The following is a 12,915-nucleotide window of genomic DNA, read 5'->3' on the forward strand; positions in this document are numbered from 1 at the left end:
AACATGAATCAGATCTTGCAATTAACAGTCTTGTGGCATTTTGCTTGACTAACGAAAGATAAAACTAAATAGTTTTGTTTTCTCTTTTGTTTTAATTAATTCAATAGAATATATAATTAATTGTTAATTATTTATTAAATCAATACTTGAGTGGGACTAGCACATCTGGTTGACGTTGTTTAAAGTGTAGTGTGGATCAACCTTAGAGACGATCGTACTTTTGATTGTAGGTTTCTCTCCAACAAACTATGGTCTTCAAACAAGGTCTATCTCCATCAATTCGTGGTCTTCAAATACAATTTTATTGGTACTTGGTATTAATTTATTGTTAACCTTATAATACATATGGATCCGGGCTTTGGTGATTGTTTTATATAATGCTTCCACTATAACTAAATCGATTATTATTATACGCATGTGTACATATTATTATTAACTAGAATATTATTTTAATGAAAACGTTAAATCACCAACATGTTGTTGCTCTCTGTATAGTGAAACAATTACTAAGTACTAGAGTCAACTTAATACTATATGTTGACATTTTTTTTATTTTTATATTGAGAAATTGTGAATTCTTTTTGTAAGTTTGAAGAAACACAATGCTATTCAGTGGCTATGACGGGATACATTGTAGGTTAAACCAACTTTTTAAAGAATATATTCAATTTCTGTTAAATAGCATGCAATTCCGTATGATCAAGCATAAAATGGTCTAAGGGGTTCGGTTCATGCGAGATCAACAATAAAGGGGGTTTAAGGGTTTTTTGAGTTTAACTCTCCGGTCCAGAGTACCGTGAATAACCCTCGTACTAGATGATAATCTCAGAAAAGGTGGTTAAACATAACCCACCATCATTCAGGTTAACCGGAGTTGATGGCCCAAGGGCGATGATAGGATTTACGTCGTGTGCGCTACCTGAAATCGCTGAGTGTTTGAGAGAGCTGTTCCGGTTGTGCAGGTTAGTTGTAGTATAGTTGAGAGTGTTTTGTTTGTAAGACGGAATGTGATTCCATAGTTGTGTTGTCCTCCTCTTTTCTTGTTCAAGTTACTTCTATTTATACTCGTTAGCTTTTGTCCCTTAGTGCCACGTAAGGGGACAAAAGGATATGTTGGTGCCACGTTACATTGCCTTTGTTCTTTTATTCTAAAAAGCTGTAAAAGTACTGCCATTCTCTTAGTGTTATCTCCCTTATACCCTGCTGTCCTTTTCTGTCCGTCCTACGATGTCAGGTGTAGTGACCCAAAATTTTCCATGTTTATATATATTAATTGAGATTGATATTTACATGATTAAATGTTTCCAACATGTTAAGCAATCAAACTTGTTAAGACTTGATTAATTGAAATATGTTTCATATAGACAATTGACCACCCAAGTTGACCGGCGATTCACGAACGTTAAAACTTGTAAAAACGACATGACGATATATATATATGGATATACATATGGTTAACATGAGATTATGATAAGTAAGTATCTCCATAAGTATATTAACAATGAGTTATATACATATAAACAAGACTACTAACTTAAGGATTTCGAAACGAGACATATATGTAACGATTATCGTTGTAACGACATTTAAATGTATATATATCATATTAAGATATATTAATATATCATAATATCATGATAATATAATAATTTAACATCTCATTAGATATAATAAACAATGGGTTAACAACATTAATTGAGATCGTTAACTTAAAGGTTTCAAAACAACACTTACATGTAACAACTAACGATGACTTAACGACTCAGTTAAAATGTATATACATGTAGTGTATTTAGATGTATTAAAATACTTTTGGAAGACTTTAAGACATATATCAAAACACTCATACTTAACGAAAATGGTTACAGTTACTTTCCCATTCTTTTCTTTCATCAAGAATTCTAGTCGTATTCTTACCCATATTATACACAGCTTCAAAACGTACTTACTATGGGTATATACCAATAGGAACTAGCATTGGATTCCACTCTTGATTATTTCATGTATGAGTAATCAATTTTAACTTCTACCATGAGCTAGTCAACTAACTAGAACTCCTTTTAACCCCACTCACCACTCACCAATTACCACTCATCATTCACTCCATTTCACTTCCAATTCTCTTTCTAATTCTCTCTCAACACACACACACACTATTATGAACGTATTTTTTCAGTAGTTAATCATCATCTTCATCAAAAATCACTTCAAGAATCAAGCTATAATCATCATAGGAAGAACACTTCAAAAATCCCTTCAAGTTTACTAATTTACTTCCAAGCTTTCTAATCCATTCCAAGTAATCATCTAAGATCAAGAAACCTTTGTTATATATAGTAGGTTATCTTTGTTATTCAAGGTAATATTCATATTCAAATTTTGATTCAATTTCTATAACTATAAACTATCTTAATTCGAGTAAAAATCTTACTTGAGCTTGTTTTTGTGTCATGATCCTACTTCAAGAACTTTCAAGCCATCCAAGATCCTTTGAAGCTAGATCATTTCTTGTCACTTCCAGTAGGTTTACCTACTAAACTTGAGGTAGTAATGATGTTCATAACATCATTCGATTCATATATATAAAACTATCTTATTCGAAGGTTTAAACTCGTAATCACTAGAACATAGTTTAGTTAATTCTAAACTTGTTCACAAACAAAAGTTAATCCTTCTAACTTGACTTTTAAAATTAACTAAACACATGTTCTATATCTAAATGATATGCTAACTTAATGATTTAAAACCTGGAAACACGAAAAACACCGTAAAACCGGATTTACGCCGTCGTAGTAACACCGCGGGCTGTTTTGAGTTAGTTAATCAAAAACTATGATAAACTTTGATTTAAAAGTTGTTATTCTGAGAAAATGATTTTTATTATGAACATGAAACTATATCCAAAAATTATGGTTAAACTCAAAGTGGAAGTATGTTTTCTAAAATGGTCATCTAGACGTCGTTCTTTCGACTGAAATGACTACCTTTACAAAAAGGACTTGTAACTTATTTTTCCGACTATAAACCTATACTTTTTCTGTTTAGATTCATAAAATAGAGTTCAATATGAAACCATAGCAATTTGATTCACTCAAAACGGATTTAAAATGAAGAAGTTATGGGTAAAACAAGATTGGATAATTTTTTTCATTTTAGCTACGTGAAAATTGGTAACAAATATATTCCAACCATAACTTAATCAACTTGTATTGTATATTATGTAATCTTGAGATACCATAGACACGTATACAATGTTTCGAACTATCATGTCGACATATCTATATATATTTCGGAACAACCATAGACACTCTATATGTGAATGTTGGAGTTAGCTATACAGGGTTGAGGTTGATTCCAAAATATGTATAGTTTGAGTTGTGATCAATACTGAGATACGTATACACTGGGTCGTGGATTGATTCAAGATAATATTTATCGATTTATTTCTGTATATCTAACTGTGGACAACTAGTTGTAGGTTACTAACGAGGACAGCTGACTTAATAAACTTAAAACATCAAAATATATTAAAAGTGTTGTAAATATATTTTGAACATACTTTGATATATATGTATATATTGTTATAGGTTCGTGAATCAACCAGTGGCCAAGTCTTACTTCCCGACGAAGTAAAAATCTGTGAAAGTGAGTTATAGTCCCACTTTTAAAATCTAATATTTTTTGGATGAGAATACATGCAGGTTTTATAAATGATTTACAAAATAGACACAAGTACGTGAAACTACATTCTATGGTTGAATTATCGAAATCGAATATGCCCCTTTTTATTAAGTCTGGTAATCTAAGAATTAGGGAACAGACACCCTAATTGACGCGAATCCTAAAGATAGATCTATTGGGCCTAACAAACCCCATCCAAAGTACCGGATGCTTTAGTACTTTGAAATTTATATCATATCCGAAGGGTGTCCCGGAATGATGGGGATATTCTTATATATATGCATCTTGTTAATGTCGGTTACTAGGTGTTCACCATATGAATGATTTTTATCTCTATGTATGGGATGTGTATTGAAATATGAAATCTTGTGGTCTATTGTTACGATTTGATATATATAGGTTAAACCTATAACTCACCAACATTTTTGTTGACGTTTTAAGCATGTTTATTCTCAGGTGATTATTAAGAGCTTCCGCTGTCGCATACTTAAATAAGGACGAGATTTGGAGTCCATGCTTGTATGATATTGTGTAAAAACTGCATTCAAGAAACTTATTTTGTTGTAACATATTTGTATTGTAAACCATTATGTAATGGTCGTGTGTAAACAGGATATTTTAGATTATCATTATTTGATAATCTACGTAAAGCTTTTTAAACCTTTATTGATGAAATAAAGGTTATGGTTTGTTTTAAAATGAATGCAGTCTTTGAAAAACGTCTCATATAGAGGTCAAAATCTCGCAACGAAATCAATTAATATGGAACGTTTTTAATCAATAAGAACGGGACATTTCAGTTGGTATCAGAGCGTTGGTCTTAGAGAACTAGAATTTTGCATTAGTGTGTCTTATCTAGTTTGTTAGGATGCATTAGTGAGTCTGAACTTCGACCGTGTTTACTTGAAAAATGATTGCTTAACAAATTTTGTTGGAAACTATATATTTTTAACATGTGAATATTATGTGATATATTAATCTCTTAACGCGTTTGATATTATGTGATAGATGTCTACCTCTAGAACAAGTCCCATTGACTCACCTTATAATAATGAAGAGTCAAATGTAAATTGGAATGATTCGTGGACTGATTCACAAGTTCCCGAAGAGGAACCGGAAGAAGAGTCGGAACCGGAAGAAGAATCGGAACCGGAAGAAGAATCGGAACCGGATGAAGAAATAGAACCGGTGGGGGAAATAATAAAACGATTAAGTAAAAGAAAATCCTCAACCAACCGACCAAGGTTAATTATGGTCAATGGTGTTTCCTCCAAGGAAGCAAAATATTGGGAGGATTACCAATTCTCCGATGAATCGGATTCCGACGAGAATTCCGATGATGTTATAGAAATTACCCCAACTGAATTTAAAAAGGCAAAAGAAAATAATAAGGGAAAGGGCATAAAAATAGAGAAATCTAATTCCAACCCCGATGAACTTTATATGTATCGTCAACCCCCGAAGTCCTTAAGTTGTAACAATGACCCGGGAACCTCTAAACCACCAGGTTTTTCTAAACCAATGTGGATAACGACGGCTCGTATTAGGGGAACATCATATATCCCTAGAAACTTGGCAAAACGAACCAAAACCGAAGAAGAAGAAACAAGTGAGTCGGAATAAGATAGTTGTATTCGTGTGGTGTAATATAAGTAATATAGTGTGCTTATGCTTTATGATATATGTAAAAATTGCTTGTATTAATAAGTATTTTTTTATGAATCTAACTCTTGTCTATTTTACAGTATAAAAACACAAAATGGATAGACAACCCAATATTTTAAGAGACCTACCCGGAGACATGATTGATGAAATCTTGTCTAGAGTCGGTCAGAATTCTTCGGCACAACTATTTACGGCGAAATCAGTTTGTAAGACATTCGAAGAATGTTCTAAGAATGTCTTGGTTTATAAGAGACTTTCGTTTGAAAGATGGGGGATATCACATTGGGAAACCCATAAGTTACGATGTGTTTACTTTGACGCATATATTGCGGGGAACCCAAATGCTATTTTACGCAACGGGTTAAGAAATTATTTTGACTCAATGTATCCGAATATAGGACTTCATGATTTAGAAAAAGCGGCTAACATGCAACATAAAGAAGCATGCTATGCTTACGGGTTAGTAATGTTCGCTTCTCACCAAAGTGAGAAAAAGAACATCGGGCTACAACTATTAAACAAAACGTTCCCACAAGTGACGGAGTCGGTAATTGGGGTAAGAAATGAGGTTTTTAGGTTATTACGAGACTGTTGGTCATTACGTAACCCTCGTCCCTTTGACGACGTTACAACACGCTGTCTTATCAACGGCCATAACGGTTATGTTCCACAAGACCAAGGATGGAAAGTAGTCCTAGTAAAACCAGAATGCATGACTTGTTTCTGGACGTATGAATTACGTGTCTTTATTGCCTTTGCTGAACGAATTGTGTACTAGCTAGAATTATCTTCACAACTATCTTGTATCAAAGTTATTGTGTGCTATATTTCATGCTTTATGTAAAATAAGCGGTATTGTAAGTTTGTAAAATATTGTATAAAAGTTTGAACGCGAAATATTATTATAATCAGTTTTTCATATAGAATTGTAGTAGTTGAATTGTATATTAGCTACTAAGTATGAACTTAACGGGTAGGTACTACCCGAATTTAAACTTATAAAACGCTAATATGAAGAAAAAGCTTTTATAAATGAGTTCATATTATGCTACGAAATACTATTAACTACTCTTAATATTCTGTATGATTAACTTGTTCCATTTGACTATTTTGAAGGAAATGGCACCGACTACTCGACACACCGTGAATATGAATGAAGAGGAATTCCGTACTTTTCTAGCTTCAAACATAGCCGCAGTACAGGCTGCGCTACATACCAACAATAACCTTGGATCTAGCAGTACAGGAAATCGTGTAGGATGCACCTACAAAGAATTCACTGCCTGCAAACCTTTGGAATTTGATGGAACCGAAGGACCGATCGGATTGAAACGGTGGACCGAGAAGGTCGAATCGGTGTTTGCCATAAGTAAGTGTACTGAAGAGGACAAAGTAAAGTACGCTACGCATACCTTCACAGGTTCTGCGTTAACATGGTGGAATACCTATCTAGAGCAAGTGGGACAAGACGATGCGTACGCACTACCGTGGTCAGCATTTAAGCACTTGATGAACGAGAAGTACCGTCCCAGAACCGAGGTCAATAAGCTCAAGACAGAACTTAGAGGGTTACGAACCCAAGGATTTGATATTACCACGTACGAAAGACGATTCACAGAATTGTGCCTATTATGTCCGGGAGCATTCGAAGATGAGGAAGAGAAGATTGACGCGTTTGTGAAAGGATTACCGGAAAGAATCCAAGAAGATATAAGTTCACACGAGCCCGCCTCCATACAACAGGCATGTAGAATGGTTCACAAACTAGTGAACCAGATTGAGGAAAGAATTAAAGAACAGACGGCTGAAGAGGCCAATGTGAAGCAAGTCAAAAGAAAGTGGAAGGAAAACGGTGATAAGAATCACCAATACAACAACAACAGCAATTACAATAATAATCGCAACAATTATCCCAACAATCGCAACATCAATCGCAACTAAAACAAATGGCCCAACAACAACAACAACAACAACAACAACAACAACAGCAACAGCAACAGCAACTACAACAATCATCCCAACAACAATAACAACTGCAACAACAACAACAATCAGAAGCAGCTATGCCAAAGGTGTGAAAAGTATCACTCGGGGTTCTGCACCAAATTTTGCAACAAGTGTAAAAGAAATGGTCATAGCGCGGCGAAGTGTGGGGTCTACGGACCAGGGGTTAACAGAACAAAAGGAACAAATGGTGTCAGAACGAGTAATGGCGGAGCAAGTAGTGTCGGAGCAAGTTATGCCAATGTAGTTTGTTATAAATGTGGAAAACCGGGCCACATTATTAGAAATTGCCCGAACCAGGAGAACACGAATGGACAAGGCCGCGGAAGAGTTTTCAATATTAATGCGGCAGAGGCACAGGAAGACCCGGAGCTTGTTACGGGTACGTTTCTTATTGACAATAAATCTGCTTACGTTTTATTTGATTCGGGTGCGGATAGAAGCTATACGAGTAGAGATTTTTGTGCTAAATTAAGTTGTCCATTGACACCGTTGGATAATAAATTTTTACTCGAATTAGCAAACGGTAAATTAATTTCAGCAGATAATATATGCCGAAATCGAGAAATTAAACTGGGTAGCGAAATATTTAAGATTGATTTGATACCAGTAGAGTTAGGGAGTTTTGATGTAATAGTTGGCATGGACTGGCTGAAGAAGGTGAAAGCAGAGATCGTATGTTATAAAAATGCAATTTGCATTGTACGAGAAGAAGGAGAACCCTTAATGGTGTACGGAGAAAAGGGCAACATGAAGCTACATCTTATTAGTAATTTGAAGGCACAAAAACTAAAAGAAAAGGTTGCTATGCTGTTCTAGCACACATCGAGAAAGTACAAACTGAAGAAAAGAGCATCAATGATGTTCCCGTCGCAAAAGAATTTCCCGATGTATTTCCGAAAGAATTACCGGGACTACCTCCACATCGATCTGTTGAATTTCAAATAGATCTTGTACCAGGAGCTGCACCAATAGCTCGTGCTCCTTATAGACTCGCACCCAGCGAGATGAAAGAACTGCAAAGCCAACTGCAAGAACTATTAGAATGTGGTTTCATTCGACCAAGCACATCACCATGGGGAGCTCCTGTTTTGTTTGTCAAGAAGAAGGATGGTACATTTAGGTTGTGTATTGACTACAGAGAGTTGAACAAACTTACCATCAAAAACCGTTATCCACTGCCGAGAATTGACGACTTATTTGATCAACTACAAGGCTCGTCGGTTTATTCGAAGATCAATTTACGTTCTGGATATCATCAAATACGAGTAAAGGAGAATGATATTCCAAAAACTGCTTTTAGGATGCGTTATGGTTATTACGAGTTTATGGTTATGCCGTTTGGATTGACTAACGCACCAGCTGTGTTCATGGACCTTATGAACCGAGTGTATGGGCCATATCTTGACAAGTTTGTCATTGTTTTCATCGATGACATACTTATTTACTCAAAGAATGATCAAGAGCACGAAGAACATTTGAGAAAAGTGCTAGAAGTATTGAGGAAAGAAAAACTGTACGCTAAGTTTTCAAAGTGTGCATTTTGGTTGGAAGAAGTTCAATTCCTCGGTCACATAGTGAACAAAGAAGGTATCCAGGTGGACCCGGTAAAGATCGAAACCGTTGAAAAGTGGGAAACCCCAAAAACTCCGAAGCATATACGTCAATTTTTAGGATTGGCTGGTTACTACAGAAGATTCATCCAAGATTTCTCCAAAATAGCAAAACCCTTGACTGCATTAACGCATAAAGGGAAGAAATTTGAATGGAAGGATGAACAAGAGGATGTGTTTCAATTATTGAAGAAAAAGCTAACTACGACACCTATATTGTCATTGCCTGAAGGGAATGATGATTTTGTGATTTATTGTGACGCATCAAAGCAAGGTCTCGGTTGTGTATTAATGCAACGAACGAAGGTGATTGCTTATGCGTCTAGACAATTGAAGATTCACGAGCAAAATTATACGACGCATGATTTGGAATTAGGCGTGGTTGTTTTTCCATTAAAGACTTGGAGGCACTACTTATATGGGGTCAAAATTATTATATATACCGACCACAAAAGTCTTCAACACATATTTAATCAGAAACAACTGAATATGAGGCAGCGTAGGTGGATTGAATTGTTGAATGATTACGACTTTGAGATTCATTACCACCCGGGGAAGGCAAATGTGGTAGCCGACGCCTTGAGCAGAAAGGACAGAGAACCCATTAGAGTAAAATCTATGAATATAATGATACACACTAACCTTACTACTCAAATAAAGGAGGTGCAACAAGGAGTTTTAAAAGAGGGAAATTTAAAGGATGAAATACCCAAAGGATCGGAGAAGCATCTTAATATTCGGGAAGACGGAACCTGGTATAGGGCTGAAAGAATTTGGGTACCAAAATTTGGAGATATGAGAGAAATGGTACTTAGAGAAGCTCATAAAACCAGATACTCAATACATCCTGGAACGGGGAAGATGTACAAGGATCTTAAGAAACATTTTTGGTGGCCAGGTATGAAAGCCGATATTGCTAAATATGTAGGAGAATGTTTGACGTGTTCTAAGGTCAAAGCTGAACTTCAGAAACCATCAGGTCTACTACAACAACCTAAAATCTCGGAATGGAAATGGGAAAACATTACCATGGATTTCATTACTAAATTGCCAAGGACTGCAAGTGGTTATGATACTATTTGGGTAATAGTTGATCGTCTCACCAAGTCAGCACACTTCCTGCCAATAAGAGAAGATGACAAGATGGAGAAGTTAGCACGACTGTATTTGAAGGAAGTCGTCTCCAGACATGGAATACCAATCTCTATTATCTCTGATAGGGATGGCAGATTTATTTCAAGATTCTGGCAGACATTACAGCAAGCATTAGGAACTCGTCTAGACATGAGTACTGCCTATCATCCACAAACTGATGGGCAGAGCGAAAGGACGATACAAACGCTTGAAGACATGCTACGAGCATGTGTTATTGATTTCGGAAACAGTTGGGATCGACATCTACCGTTAGCAGAATTTTTCTACAACAACAGCTACCATTCAAGCATTGAGATGGCGCCGTTTGAAGCACTTTATGGTAGAAAGTACAGGTCTCCGATTTGTTGGAGTGAAGTGGGGGATAGACAGATTACGGGTCCGGAGATAATACAAGAAATTACCGAGAAGATCATCCAAATTCAACAACGGTTGAAAACCGCCCAAAGTCGATAAAAGAGCTACGCTGACATTAAAAGAAAAGATATAGAATTTGAAATTGGAGAGATGGTCATGCTTAAAGTTTCACCTTGGAAAGGTGTTGTTCGATTTGGTAAATGAGGGAAATTAAATCTAAGGTATATCGGACCATTCAAGATTATTGATCGTGTCGGACCAGTAGCTTACCGACTTGAGTTACCTCAACAACTCGCGGCTGTACATAACACTTTCCACGTCTCGAATTTGAATAAATGTTTTGCTAAAGAATATCTCACTATTCCGTTAGATGAAATCCAAATCAACGAAAAACTTCAATTCATCGAAGAACCCGTCGAAATAATGGATCGTGAGGTTAAAAGACTTAAACAAAACAAGATACCAATTGTTAAGGTTCGATGGAATGCTCGTAGAGGACCCGAGTTCACCTGGGAGCGTGAAGATCAGATGAAGAAGAAATACCCGCATCTATTTCCAGAAGATTCGTCAACACCTTCAACAGCTTAAAATTTCGAGACGAAATTTATTTAACGGGTAGGTACTGTAGTGACCCGAAATTTTCCATGTTTATATATATTAATTGAGATTGATATTTACATGATTAAATGTTTCCAACATGTTAAGCAATCAAACTTGTTAAGACTTGATTAATTGAAATATGTTTCATATAGACAATTGACCACCCAAGTTGACCGGCGATTCACGAACGTTAAAACTTGTAAAAACAACATGACGATATATATATGGATATACATATGGTTAACATGAGATTATGATAAGTAAGTATCTCCATAAGTATATTAACAATGAGTTATATACATATAAACAAGACTACTAACCTAAGGATTTCGAAACGAGACATATATGTAACGATTATCGTTGTAACGACATTTAAATGTATATATATCATATTAAGATATATTAATATATCATAATATCATGATAATATAATAATTTAACATCTCATTAGATATAATAAACAATGGGTTAACAACATTAATTGAGATCGTTAACTTAATGGTTCCAAAACAACACTTACATGTAACAACTAACGATGACTTAACGACTCAGTTAAAATGTATATACATGTAGTGTATTTATATGTATTAAAATACTTTTGGAAGACTTAACCTTTATTATATACAGTAGGTTATCTTTCTTATTCAAGGTAATATTGATTAAAAACGTTCCATATTAATTGATTTCGTTGCGAGGTTTTGACCTCTATATGAGACGTTTTTCAAAGACTGCATTCATTTTTTAAACAAACCATAACCTTTATTTCATAGATAAAGGTTTTAAAAAGCTTTACGTAGATTATCAAATAATGATAATCTAAAATATCCTGTTTACACACGACCATTACATAATGGTTTACAATACAAATATGTTACAACAAAATAAGTTTCTTGAATGCAGTTTTTACACAATATCATACAAGTATGGACTCCAAATCTCGTCCTTATTTAAGTATGCGACAGCGGAAGCTCTTAGTATTCACCTGAGAATAAACATGCTTTAAACGTCAACAAAAATGTTGGTGAGTTATAGGTTTAACCTATATATATCAAATCGTAACAATAGACCACAAGATTTCATATTTCAATACACATCCCATACATAGAGATAAAAATCATTCATATGGTGAACACCTGGTAACCGACAATAACAAGATGCATATATAAGAATATCCCCATCATTCCGGGACACCCTTCGGATATGATATAAATTTCGAAGTACTAAAGCATCCGGTACTTTGGATGGGGTTTGTTAGGCCCAATAGATCTATCTTTAGGATTCGCGTCAATTAGGGTGTCTGTTCCCTAATTCTTAGATTACCAGACTTAATAAAAAGGGGCATATTCGATTTCGATAATTCAACCATAGAATGTAGTTTCACGTACTTGTGTCTATTTTGTAAATCATTTATAAAACCTGCATGTATTCTCATCCCAAAAATATTAGATTTTAAAAGTGGGACTATAACTCACCTTCACAGATTTTTACTTCGCCGGGAAGTAAGACTTGGCCACTGGTTGATTCACGAACCTATAACAATATATACATATATATCAAAGTATGTTCAAAATATATTTACAACACTTTTAATATATTTTGATGTTTTAAGTTTATTAAGTCAGCTGTCCTCGTTAGTAACCTACAACTAGTTGTCCACAGTTAGATGTACAGAAAAATAAATCGATAAATATTATCTTGAATCAATCCACGACCCAGTGTATACGTATCTCAGTATTGATCACAACTCAAACTATATATATTTTGGAATCAACCTCAACCCTGTATAGCTAACTCCAACATTCACATATAGAGTGTCTATGGTTGTTCCGAAATATATATAGAT

This window comes from Rutidosis leptorrhynchoides, chromosome 2, assembly GCF_046630445.1.
Source record: "Rutidosis leptorrhynchoides isolate AG116_Rl617_1_P2 chromosome 2, CSIRO_AGI_Rlap_v1, whole genome shotgun sequence".
NCBI classification, from domain to species: Eukaryota; Viridiplantae; Streptophyta; class Magnoliopsida; order Asterales; family Asteraceae; genus Rutidosis; species Rutidosis leptorrhynchoides.